Below are 13,730 nucleotides of genomic sequence, written 5' to 3' on the forward strand. Positions count from 1 at the left end.
GATGGCCAATCAGAGCTAAATGGATAATTCTCGTTTGGCATTCCCATACAATGAATGATTCACTTGGCAATCACAAGGTCCAATTATCTTTTAATACGCTTTTTTGGATGCGATTATAATATATTGTGCGTAAAAGTAGAAAATCAATGCTTTCACTAATAATGTTTTTAATTTTATTAGTGAGTGCATCGCAAAACATAACTTTTTTCAGCTCTTTTCTAACTTTGAAGATTTTTTTAATACCAATATTGGTATTCTCCCTAATCCTGATATTAAAAATTACCTGTTATTCTAATGTGTTCCATGACATCCACAGAGCAGAAAAACACACCGTTTCTACTGCCAGTTGGTTCTCCACCAACTTGTTCTGCACCAGATATAAAGAGCTGTTCCATACAGGGAAACCTATTTCATCCGAGGGCACAGAAGTGTAGTTGCCAGGTTTTTGTAAGCCAAAATCTCATGACACCTTTTTTTGTGAGGATCAGCATAAGCCAGGCTGACCAGAAATTCAGAACATCATCTCCTTTATTACTTGACTAATCTCAACATTTAGCAAGCACATGCAAAAGTAAAAACCACTTTAAGAATTTATAACTGTACTTGGCAATTGAGGCGGGGTAAGAAATACAGCAGAGCCATCAAGACTTTAAAGCTCTACCTTGATAGATCTTACCTGGAGAAAGTACTGCAAAGCTGTCAATAGCTGCTTGTAAACAATAGAGGTTGAAATAGGGAAAACATGTTTTTTCCCTGTCAGAATGGCACAAAGCCTTGGCTGAAGCTCTTGCCTGGCCTATCCATCTGGCTGATGTGAGAAATGAGATATCGATTTTTCTTATACCACACGATCAGAAACTTAGAGGAGCCACAAACCTAGCAAACAACACACAGTTTATCACGCTCTAAGTGAGATGTTGGAAAACTTTTGCAACACACATCTTTCTACTTACCAAATGCAACTTAATTCACGTTATTAACCAAAGAGATATAGAACACACAGTGCTAGATTTGTTTCTGGTGAAAATTGATGTTGCTAGGGACTGGCTTACATGCTGAAGCTTTCCATGTTACAGATGATTTGTTCACTAAAAGGAAAGAATTCCTTTGTTAAAAATAAGCTGTAAGTCTGCGATTTTTCAGAATCACCCCGTTAAATTAGAAACACTCATTTCAAGGAAATGTGTGCATCCAAATCCATTCTGTATCCTTGAAATTACCGATCTAAGCACCCAGAATGATCTCTTATCTAGAAAATGGTATACAAGAGAAAATCAGAATGGAAAATTTCATGTATTATAATTAAGAAATTACAAGGTAAAGTCAAGACTACCTGTAGGTACTTGCAAGAAATTAAGATTTCAGTATACAACAACATAAGATACTTCATTTTTTCTGCTCAAAGTCACTTACCTACAAAAGCCAAAATAGAGAAGTCTGAAGATCCAGAAACATTAGTAGGAATGAGAAAAACATGCTGCTGGCTCCAATATTTGGCATCAGTAGCAAGTCTGCATTATTTTATCCCTCCTGGGAAGACACAGTAGTTCAAAACTTTCTTAATAAGCCAAAAAGTTCCAGAGGGCTGCTGTATCCCATAGGAGGCCTTTTAATGATAGACCAGCACTCACATCCTAAGCATCTGTTCTGCTGACTGCCATTACTTTAAATAGCCACTCCGCCTGTCTGCATTTAAATAAGCAAGTGGATAAATAGGCCTATTTCGATTTCAGAGAGTGTTACTACTGAGATGGACAAAACACCAGCGGGACAGCCACAGCGAAAGGCACAAGCCCAGAGGAGCTGTGTTCCCCAGGCCCACAGACCTTCTTCATCTCAGGCGCTGCAGGCTGCGAGCAGCTTTGTTAGGGGCACAGGGGAGAACGCGCTGCTGTTCCTGACGAGCGGCTTTCTGGGCTTTGCTTCAAAGCCAGCCAGTTCAGAAGTGGGAATGTTCCTCAATATTCCCCCCAAAAGTGAGCAGAAACACAAAGTGAACCTGACTCTGCAATCATAATGAGAGGAGATAAAACAAGCAAAACCCAAGCCCAGCAATTAACATAAACAGCCCTTATAACAAAAGCACAAGAAACAAGCCTGATCATCTATACAGGTATCTAAGAGGAGGAAAATGTAAAAGACAGAGTCTAACTCTTGACCAGAACTGAGCTGAGCCTGTGCAATGTGTGCAATCCTCTTTTTTCTGTGCCCCAGAGGTTTTTTGGTCAGGGCTGTGTACCCCATGCCGGGGCCTGTGCTGCCTAACCAGGGTCTGTGGGTACCTCCTGGGCACATCATGCAAAGAGCTTCCCTCCCCTGCAGTGTTGTCAGAAAGTCCACTGTCCCTTCAAACCCTGTGCCTTTTCGTGCTGGACCCCGCAGGTCCAGATTCGGTCTGTGCCCGGTGAAGGCAGGTGGGGACTCCCCACACCTGTACCACCCTGGCAATATCCACCCATCTCCGCAGCAGTTCGCAGGTGGGCGCGGGGGCTGAGATGCCTCTTCTTAGCTGGATCACACAGTTGCATTGTCTTTTTTGGAGGTAGTCTATTTGTTTGGGATGTATGCACGTGTTTGCGTGTGTCTCAGCTGTACATCCAAACAGCATATTAAAAAATAAATCAGGATGGCGCAGTTTCAAATGAACATTTCAAACAATGTAAAGAAAGCCAAATACTTTACACCTCCCATGCCTTGTGGTCCAGCGAAGGCATGCCAGGAAGACCTCTCGCTATTTAGGGAGCCTGTATTCCCCCGTCTCGTGTTGCCCATTTCTATTGATTTGTGATGCTTTTTTCTCTTTTAGCTTTCAGATTCAGGCCTAGAAGTGTATTTGTTCAACTAGGTTTGGGGTCATAAATAATTGAAATCCACTAAGAAGTGGTAGTTTTGGTTGGCTGATTTATATAGTGAAGAGAGTAAAGTGGTCGTGACCTTCTGGCTCTATCTTTGACAAGCATATAATTGGGAGACAAGAAAGAGGCTCAAAAGCATGCCACTACGTGGAAAACAAGCCACTTTTCCTTACGAAGGCATGAGGTTGTTCTTCTAAATTGCCTCTCATTCATGCAATGTATAGTCTATACATTTGTTTTTAACAGCCCTATTGGCTTTTGCAGACATGCTGGATATTCCTCAGTGTCTTGTTTGGCTAGGTTTGGCTTTAGTGGTCAGAGAATACAACAGCAATACAAGCCTAATGAGTGAAATCATTGTGCATACAGTGCCAGGAACCTCAGCAGATAAACCCCAGGAACACAGAAAAGCAAGAGCAGGGAGAGGAAAAGGGAGGAGGAAGAATGCCCAAGCTGAGCTTTTGGGTTGTTTTTCTGTCCCACTAACGGCCCTCAAAGAAAGGCGAGAAGTCCTTCACGCAGAAGTGAAGGGAATAGGATGAGAGAGGAAATGGCCTCAAGATGCGCCAAGGGAGGTTTAGACTGGACATTAGGAGAAATTTCTTTACTGAAAGAGTGGTCAGGCCTTGGAACAGGCTGCCCAGGGAAGTGGTTGAGTCACCATCCCTGGAAGTATTTAAAAGACGTGTAGATGAGGTGCTTAGGGACATGGTGTAGTGGTCATGGTGGCGTTGGGTTGATGGTTGGACTCGATGATCTTAGAGGTCTTTTCCAACCTTTATGATTCTATGAACAAGTTCCTTTGGTTTAAATGTGGCGTAGAATCAGCTCCCTTCTTGGTCAGTTGTGATGCCTGTGTGAGTTCATGCCCTCTGTGGGGTTCACTGGCTTTAATTCTTCCATGTCAATGTAAATCACTTGTGATCTGTTATCTGTTATCATCTAAACATGGGAGAGACTCTACTGTACCATAATACAAACCACTACGATGTCACTGTTTCTGCTCATCTGCACTGATCTAATGCTTTCAAAGGGTTTATTATTTATGGAGACAATTTCAGGTCTAGTGCAAAATATGTTGTTCTTTTTGAAAAATCAAACCACAGTATATTAAGCATGAATTGTGTGGAATTTTTTATATTGTTAGCTCTTGATGCATACGAGGAAATGCACTTTGCATCAGTCCTTACAGGCCTTAGTGTCAATTTTTTATTAATGCTTCCCTTGTAATTCTGTATTTGCTTCTAGTGTAGATGGGGAATAAAATGGGAGCTCTCCAGTGACTAATATGACATTTTTGAATTTTCATGTGCAGTCCAGTGACTAAAAGCTACTTAGTAAGTTAAAAATGACACGGAGATTATATCCCATGTGGATAATTTTTTTTATTAAAAATCATTCATTAAATGCTTGTTATTTTCCTGTAAGACAATATTTCCAAAAAGATTTAGCAGTCCATAAATGAAATGGGCAAGTTCATGATCAGCTGCCATTCTGTTATTTGATTAGCTCTAAATCTGTGTGGGTTGTGAGTGCTGACAACCTGTTATCACTGTGCCCTTGGTCTGTAGCATTCAGCTTTCTGTCTCCTAAGAGGCACTCACTAAAGGACATTTGAAAGCCCAAACCACAGGGCTTGTGAGGCACGTTGATGGTGGGTCCTTCCTCTCGCCCACCCCATGCCTTGCGGTAACTGGGCATCCGGGAATGCAAGTGTCCTGGGAAAAAAAGAGACAGATTTAAAGACCGCATGGCTAGGCTCAAAGCTACGGCACTCAGCTAGGATAGATGGCTTTTTTAATCCGCTTAAAAAAGCATAGGGAAAAGGTGGGGATGGGACCAGAAGGGTGCAGGGGTAATGGCTGGGCACTTGTTTCCTGGGCAAGTGAAGAAGGAAGCAGAGAAGGGACTTACACTCCAGGTTCCTCCATCCCAGAAGAGCACTGAGACGTGCCGCTGCGATGCAGCTTGGCTGAGTGCAGCTTTTATTTAGGCGAGTAATTCTAGCTTGTCCCAAGGAGCCCTTGAAATCAAGCATTCACCTGATTCATTACTGCTCTCTGAAAATTTACAGTGTTGAAGCAAAAATATTCTCAAGTTCTGTTCATTTCCTCAGGCTAAACATTTTCTGATCTATACCTTACAAATTCAGGCCGTGATAAATGGTGTTCTTTAAAGACAGGCTTTGGTTTGACGTATTATGTCATCGTCCCACGTCAAAAACATTGCCAGTTCTAACAATGGTGAGCTTATTATCTATTTTCCTGTGAGCTTCTGTATCTATTTTCATTAAATACATTGAAAAAATGTTTGTTGCTTTAATGGGGTACATACATAAAACGATAGCATAGACCAAGTATGAAGGAAATACAAATTTGAGGAACTGCTACTGTGCAGAACTAAAGGTGAAAGTGATTAAGAAGAAATTGTATTCAGAGTTAAAAAGCAGTTTTGTCCCAGAATAAATATAAATGAGCTTTCCGCTGCTTCAGGGTTTTGGTTTTTTTTTTTCTGGGTTTGAAGCTATTATTCTGACCATAAAGAGGGAGGGAAATTATACACAGTTGTACAAATAGGATCAAAAATTTGTTCCATTTGAACTTTAGCCTATGAACTATATAGGATGCGGATTAGCTCAGGCTGCAAAACTGAGCAGAGTTAGGAAATGTCAGCTATGTTAATGAGCAAGCAGACATTTATCAGGGAACCACTGTGAAAGTAATCTTCCTGCTAAGCCATTGAAGATACGCCAACAGGTTGCATCTGTAATTGGGGGCACCAAGGCGCACAATCGCACAGACCGGACCCCTCTTTTCACAGCCGTGGTGTTTCAGTCACATGTCTGCAAGTCTTTCTGGTGCTTTGTGTCTGTCATTTTTTGCATCGCTGCCCCTAATTGTGCACCCTTTGAAAAGCTGCCCTGTATCAAATGGATCCTTTCCTTTGCGACACTTCAAGGGACACAGCCAGGACCTTCCTGACATCACCAACCCCAGCTCCCTCTCAGAAACCAGAGTAGTTTTAAAACAGATTTGACTTCTTTTCTTTTTGCCTCGGACAAACAAAATAGAATAACTTTATTTCTAGTCGACATAATTTTCAGGTTTATATATATTTATAGCCTCTTTGAACTTCATCCGTGCGGAGAAAGTGATGGAAGAGCACGTCTGCACTGTGCCAGATGGTGTGTAAGTGCTTCAACCCTACCAAAACCCATGGGTTAATAGCGCTCTTTCATTTAGCGTGTGCATAAATATTTCAGGGCCCGGGTCCTAAGATGAGATAAAATCTCTGCTGACTTCCCTGGGCCTTGGATCCGCTCGCTGATGTCTGTTTGGTGTTTCCTTGGCCAGAGGTCATTTCCCCTTAAGACAGCGAGCTAACGGTTGGCAGCTTCTTTGCCAGCTCTCCGACCGCTTCAAAGTCTCCCATGACGGGAGGTTTCTTTCAAAACTAGGTGCATTTAACCTGAACCAGTACTAACGGTATGGCTAGACAGCCACAAGCAGTGACAGTAATACAGGTTGACCACCTCCCAAAGACCTTCAGCCACAGCACAGTAACTGTCGTGTGCGTGCTCCTAACCCACTGTAAGGGGAGCTACGGAGGATTTAGTTGTACCGTGAGGAGAGAGAGAGGAGGTGAGAGCATCCCTAAACTGCTCCTCCATTATCATCTGACCACATGTTCAGGTGCCTTTAATCAGTTGTGCAACGTGTCTAAAGCTCAGCACCAGAAGTTTTTCAGTCCAGGACACTTTTTGAAAAGGAAGTTTTCTAACAGCTGACCAGTATCTGTACTATTCAGTCGGTGCCGTCTCGGGATTTTCTGGTGTAGAGCAGTACAGCACTCAGTAAATACACTATAAATTCACATCTAAGCTTCCCTCTGATCTTGCTTTCACTAAACTTGGGAAAAATTTATTACCTAATTCACTTGAAACCATTCTGTCCATTTATTTTTGTACATGAAAAGCATTTTTCTTACAGTGAAATCTATGCATCTCTATATTATTACAAATGTCCACGTGTCTTAAGTTTTGATTCACACCATGCAGGCAATGGCTGCAGTTGACCTTGTACTGATTGATTGTTCAGAAATCCAGGTTTATAGTTATAAACTTGATTAATGCAAAACTGCTGGAACACAGCTGAAGAAAACAATAAAACACAGAAACTATTTCAAATACTAAATCAAACACAAGTTTGGCTTCACTGTTTTGCACCAAATTCAGCTCTCTGTAGGATTTGCCTCTGCTGACCAAGTGTGCACAAGGATATATTTCATATATGAACCTTAAATTCTAATAGCTCAAGAAAGCCAAATGCAACAGCTGAGAATCTTTATGTGCAAATGGATATTACCCACAAGAAACAATTCAAATACATGAAGCATGCAAAATTCATTTGAAAGCTACACAAATGACGAAAACTTGCTACATAAGAAATAAAAAGATCACTTAAATGGGCTGTATAAATGTCTGAATATCTATAGCTTTGCTAGGAATTGATGAAGCATTTTAAATTTTGGTGTAAGGTGATTCAAGAATTTAGACCTGTGAGTGTGGGGGTGCAAATTGGCCTTCTGGGCTGCAGATTTTGGAAGCTGCTTCTGTTAAAAAAAAAGACAACTGGATCCTTGGTTTGCTTTAATCCTCATTCAGAAGAAGAACAAAGATAATTAGGATTTCGGCAACTGCTTTCTCAGTCTGGTTCAAGTCCCAAAGCAATAGGAAACACAGATGAGTCTGAACTGTGAAAATAGGGACTAAAGTAAGAATTTGACTCCAAGTTTATCGAAATTCAGTGACGTTAATTGTATAGCTCCTTAGGAACATATAAAATGCACAGTGGGAATGTATATATTTTAGTTTTTGTAAAAACTTCAGTTTTTGCTGAAATCTCTACAGCAACACGAGTGATCTCTAGCCCAAGGAGTAATAAATTCCGTGTAAGAAATTTTGAAGACATGGGAGAATAAAAGGATCTGTTATGGGAACCATCAGTGCCGAGCTGAGACAGGCCAGCACGGAAAGTGATCTGCCAGGTGCTGATATTGGTGCCCATAGAGGAGGCGTAAGTGAGAGCAGCACATCATTTTCGGAATAAAATACCAAGCAGTAATATAATATTAATTATTAATTGACATTGATTAATAATTATTACTACATTAATTAATTGATTACAATAATTAATTATTACTATGGGTAATGCAGTTGCAAACCCCAGTACGTTGGCTTTTCCCCACTCTATTTCCAGTCAGAGGAAGCTAACCCCATAGCTTTGTGGCGAAGGAGTTCATTTGTTGTGACGGGGATGTTGAAAGCAAGTGCTCTTGCTGCTGAGGCTGGGGGGCACACGCTGCCCGGAGCACGCAGGGACAGGGTCTAGGTGAGATGTGTGTTTCTGCTGAGTTGTGCTGGTTTCGGTTGGGATCACAGGCTCTGTGGGTTGCATCTTTCCTCCCTTTGAAGGCAGCAGCAGCTGAGCAGCCTCTCAAGTTTATCAAGTGAGGAAAGTGAATTATTTCTTCCTCACCTGCTGTGTTCTTCACAGGAGCATCAGGGCCCATCAAACGTAATTATTACCCAATGGAAACTTAAAAAGGGAAAACAGACTAATTAAAAAAAGATCATTTAAGCAGTATCAATATTACTGCCTCATCTTGCCACCGGCAATGTCTGCCAGGCCAAATTTTTACAGCATCTGCATTAGCTGGGCTTTGACATCCATTTGTCACCAGCCCAACCCAGCTGGGCAGGGGAAGAGGGGCTGCCCAGTCCATGCCATGCAGGTACTGGCTGCAAAGCGGCACCCACAGGTATCTCCCCAAAAAGGTCCTGCGGAAGGAAAGCTGGCTGCAGGAGGCACCTCTCTCCCAGTTGCCTGGCGTAACTTCTACAGAGCCATATGATCACAAAACACCAAAGCGGTGAGAGGACTGCGCTTTGAGGGGCCTTTGTGAGCACCCACATTTTGTCCACGGCCAGTGTGGATGAGATGAACAAAGGATTTTTTTGCCTTGGAAAGCAAATAAAGGGCCTGGTTTCTTGCCTCTTCCCAGGGAAAAATATTTTTCAGACAATAAGAGCTTTTTGTTCCTGACTTGAAGGCAGACCTTGGCTTTCCTGGGCTGTGGGCTGCACTTATTGGGGTGATATGGGAGCTCCTGGGATGGTCCCAGTCCTACCCCTGCATCTCTCTGCACTGACAAACCACTTGACTTGCAAAATCCATGTACGGCAGCCAAAAGGCGAGGTTTTTGCCTTGGAAGGTTGCAAGAGGAACCAGTTTGAGCTAGGTCGTTCTGGTCACAGCTTCTGGAGGACCCAACTACACATAGCTAATAAAGTAGCAGAACTGCGAAAAGACACCTTTAGCTAGGGCGCTGCTCCCCACCACCCGCCAGCTTGCCTGGGGGCAGAACGCTCCAGCTGCGGTGCAGTGCCTGGCTTCCAAGTGGGCCAGTCCCAACCCTGGGAAAAAACTGTTTGCATTGTGATGGTCCTAAGCATTTTTTACATTTTTACCAAAGGCACTAAGAAAATAAACAGGAAAGGGCTGTGGCCTGCTCAGTCAGATGAAATATTCAAAAGCAGCAGCACCTGAGGAGCTTCTTGGAATAAGGTAGCCGTGCAAAAGGCTGCATCCCTCCTCTTGTTCAGATCACTGGTCATTAAAAGTGGGGAGAGGACTGAGTTAGCATCAGTGGGATTGCTGACTGTTTTTCCGTTTTGTTCCCCTCTCCCCTCAATGAAATGGCCCCCCCTCCCCACCACAAGATTGCACTTGAGCCAGTAGTTGCCACTTTGTTTCTGCTGTTCTATTTAGGTGGATGCTCTAGCTGTGGTGATGCAGTTCTAGTTATTTTGGTTTTCAAATATGACTCAGTCCTAAAATAAACACTTAAACAATTCTATTTTACAGTTCCAAGCAATACTGCTGATACATCAATGACATCCTCGGAGTGACATTAGAAGTCTAAAACAGTAAAATGAGATTACTGATAAAAACAGATTTTAAGGTGAAGCATAGTAATTGAGTTTGGCTCTCTTATGGATGAAATATTATGTGATCAATAGATTATTATGGTTTCTAGTAATTAAAGTTTCATGTTATAGAAATAATCTATGAACAGATTAGTAGAATATAGGGTTGCAAATCTCCTGTTATAGTAAACAATGCCTATTTGGCATTTTACAGACTGTAAACTCTGGCAATAAGAAAATACTGATTAGGGCAGACCTAGATGAGTAATTGATTTTAACAATTGATTTTTTATTTTTATCATTTTGCATTAGCACCATACTGACCAAAAAAAAAGTGAAATACACTGACACGCTAGTGGCCGTTCACATGGCTGATGAACAGCCCGGGCACAGAGATCTGAGAAACGGGGTTTGCAACACCGTCTTTTTCTTTTCAGGCCCTCTCTAAAATGCTTCTTCTTACTCAAAAATCCAGTGGTACACTTTGTCTTTTCTCCCAGGACAGAGATCTAGCCACCATGCTAAAGCAACAAGAAATTTTAATTTTTTAATTAGAAATTAAAACAGCAACAGAAGAGGTGGCCAGGATTGTGACTTGGCGAATATGGCTGTGACTTGGGCAGAAGATGCGACTGCAGTGGGCTTTACCAGTGCACCGCAGAAGAAAGGCTTCTCCACAGGTCGCCCACTCAGGAGATGCCAGAGCTGCTCTAGTCTTCTTACTCAGATTTTCTTTATATAGTTGGCAAAAGCTATCTGGTGATTTTTAACTTAAATTATTAACTGGTCTGGGGACACGTTAAACTGCATTTGCCTGTAAGTAAGTTTCACCATTAAAAAATAACTAGCTGAGCCCTACTTTAAAGCTGCTGCTATTTTTATCTGAGAAATCTAGGGAGTCCCCGCCTGTTGAGAGGCCACGTGAGCTGAGCACCATCACTGTGCTGCAGTGGGGTCTCCTCCACTTTGGAGGAGTGCTGTCTGGCCCATGCAACCTACCCCACAGCTGAGCACTTCCCCACACAGGTGACCCATTGGAGGTGAGACTCACTGTGCCCATGGAGGAGGAGATGCCACCCCATAGACATCCTGAATTCAAAGTCATCAGGATCCGAGGTCTGGGCTGTGTGGCTCACGAGGTTGTGCTTCTCTGAGGTGCCCCAGGGTGAACCTGCTGTAGGCCAGCGCAGTTAATGGCAAGACCTGGCACTGAAGGAGGGCAGTTTTACAGCACTCCCTGCATAAATATCCACTTTTAGGCATCCTAGACAAAAGCAACGGCTAGTATTTCGGCTGTGACTTAATGACCATATTTCACCAGTAGCACTGTTAAAGGTGGAGCTCTAACAGAAGGCAAAGATGTCCTTAGCCATAAGGACTGAGGCAGCCAGCCCCCCGTTCTTGCCCATGGTAAATTAGTGAGTACCAGAAATTTGCAGCTGCACAGTTAGCTCCCTTTTCAACAGTCTACAATGCTTTTTGTCAACTTGTTTCACCATAGCATTGAATTCAGCATTGTAACAGAAGACATCCCTGCCTTTATATCTGTAGGTCTATTAACTTAGGGCAATTACTCTGCAGAGAGGTGACAACTCCTTTATGGAAGTTATTGAATTCTGCTACTGCAAACACTGCAAACAGTGCGTCGATAATGAAAGGCCAGTGAGAGAACACAACGTACCTGCATTGTTCAGAAATATAATTTTTTTTTATGGACTATATCGTCTGACAGATAATTTAAGCCTAGAAATTAGACATCAATTTTTAATAATATTTAAATTTACTTTTCAAGGAAAATTAAAAACATGAGCTACTAATTACTGGCTTGACTGAACAGAAGGGAGATGGGGAAGAGGGAGGTGAAAGGGAGTGAAAACGAGGGTCACTGAGATGTCTCCTTGGAGTTTGCTGACCTTTAGAAGAACTCCCAACTGATTAGTAACCTTGAACATTGATAAATTAGATAATATTCACTCAACCGATTCTCATTTTTTATTTAGCAGAGAATTCCAGCTTTGTTCAGCAGTATGACTTCTGCTCTTTACATACATGAAACACTGACTGTCTCTCCAAGGATTTGATTCAAGCTATAGCTATTATGTTATGTCCCAATTCTTGGCTTTTTAGCCTGTTTCTTAGGGTATTGCACTGTGCTTCCAAACCTATAATAGCAGAAAGATCCTACAACACTCAGGTCAGGGTAGGCAACAAAAGGAAAGAAATGCTTGTTTTCCATCTATACACTGGTTTAGTTTTGATTAAAAGCTGGGATTAAACACCAGTATTACTTTGCCTTCGAGAAAGAATTGAGAAAAAATTTGGAGATGATTTTCCTTCCATTCTGTACAGTTCTCATATCTGTTATAAGTCTAAATCTGTTATAAGCCTAAATCTGATGTCAGTGAATGCACTGAAGCAGATCAAGAGCAGGGACACTTGCCTCACCCATAACTTATCTATCCATGGACCTGAAATGGGGATGCTTACAACTGCTCTGTGGATATCTGCCCTTCTCTCTACCAGCTCCACTGCTTTCCTTCAGAGCTTTCGACAGCCTCTGACAGAATCCGAGGATTTTGCCCTTGAAAAATGTTCACTCTTTTTTGTATCTTTCAAAAAAGAAGTCTGGTCTTCATCCATTTCCTATGTCTACCTTATACCTATTCTTGAATGAAATTGAAGTGCAATTCTTAAACAGTAACACATTCTGCTAAACCTTCTCTCAGAAATAGGCATGCAGCTGCCACTGAAATCCACTGGAGATGTGCCTCTGCATCTGAGGGGAAAATATGACCTCTTGACAATTACTAGCAGGCAAGAAAACACCGTACGGAAAACAGCGTCTTTCTCAAGGAGCTAACACTCTTTAAAAACTTTGATTGCAGCTTGCCAGAAACTGATCAATACAGTAAAACCCTTGAGTACCTGTTATTTATGGACTAGGTGAGGAAAAAGGTTTATTTGGTCTGAAAATCTTCATAGTTTTAATGGTCGAATGTGGACTATCAATTTGGGGGGGGCGACTGCATTTTTTTCCGATTTTTTGTTTCTTGTTTCTGTTTGTATTATTTGCATTCAGTGGCCTGGCATCTCTTATAGTCCCTGCTCCATAAACATCCAGTACTCAGCAGACACTACAGACACTAGGGCTCAAGGGAATACCTACCGGATACATGCAGTTGCACGGCATGCCTTTGATCTCCTGCTGTACGTGAAACACTGTGAAGTAGCATCTGTTTGCAGGAAAATAATTCTGTTTTGTAAAAAACATATACATGGACTTCCCTTGTAACTTATAATAATACACAGGGGTAATATTAAGGGAAGTTTTACCTGTCCAGATTGCATGACAATCTACTGAACTGGTAAGAGGGATGCTGAAGAGAAGAAAGGCACTTTGAAAAGAACATGACTACTGGAGCAGTATTTAAAGGATGCTGTCATCTTGGGCAGTTTCCTCCTCTCCTGTTTTGCCTCCATTGTTCGTGATGCATTCCTTACAAATTCAGCCTTTTCAGCCCATAATTTGTAAGCACTGCTTTTTTCTTCATTTCTCTTCCAGAATAACATAGCTTTGGTCATGTAACCTCTTTTATTTATTGTCCCAACAGTACAGTAGTGAAAACAGGGTTTGCATATTGAAGTGATCCCCATGCATTAAGATACTTTACACAAACGATTAAACCAGCTGTGGAGCTTACGGAAAGACTAACCCGGGACAGCTGGAGAGAGCAGGAATCTGGAGAAGATCCCCTATAAATCTGAACAGATGCAAGTCACTCACAAATGGCCTGTACCCACCCAGCATCCCTCTGGCACATAGGGTCTGATCTTTAGGCACATGAATTTTCTGTTCAATCCACTGTAGTGGCTCAGAGGTATGAAGT

Source organism: Calonectris borealis, chromosome 1 (assembly GCF_964195595.1).
Source record: "Calonectris borealis chromosome 1, bCalBor7.hap1.2, whole genome shotgun sequence".
NCBI classification, from domain to species: Eukaryota; Metazoa; Chordata; class Aves; order Procellariiformes; family Procellariidae; genus Calonectris; species Calonectris borealis.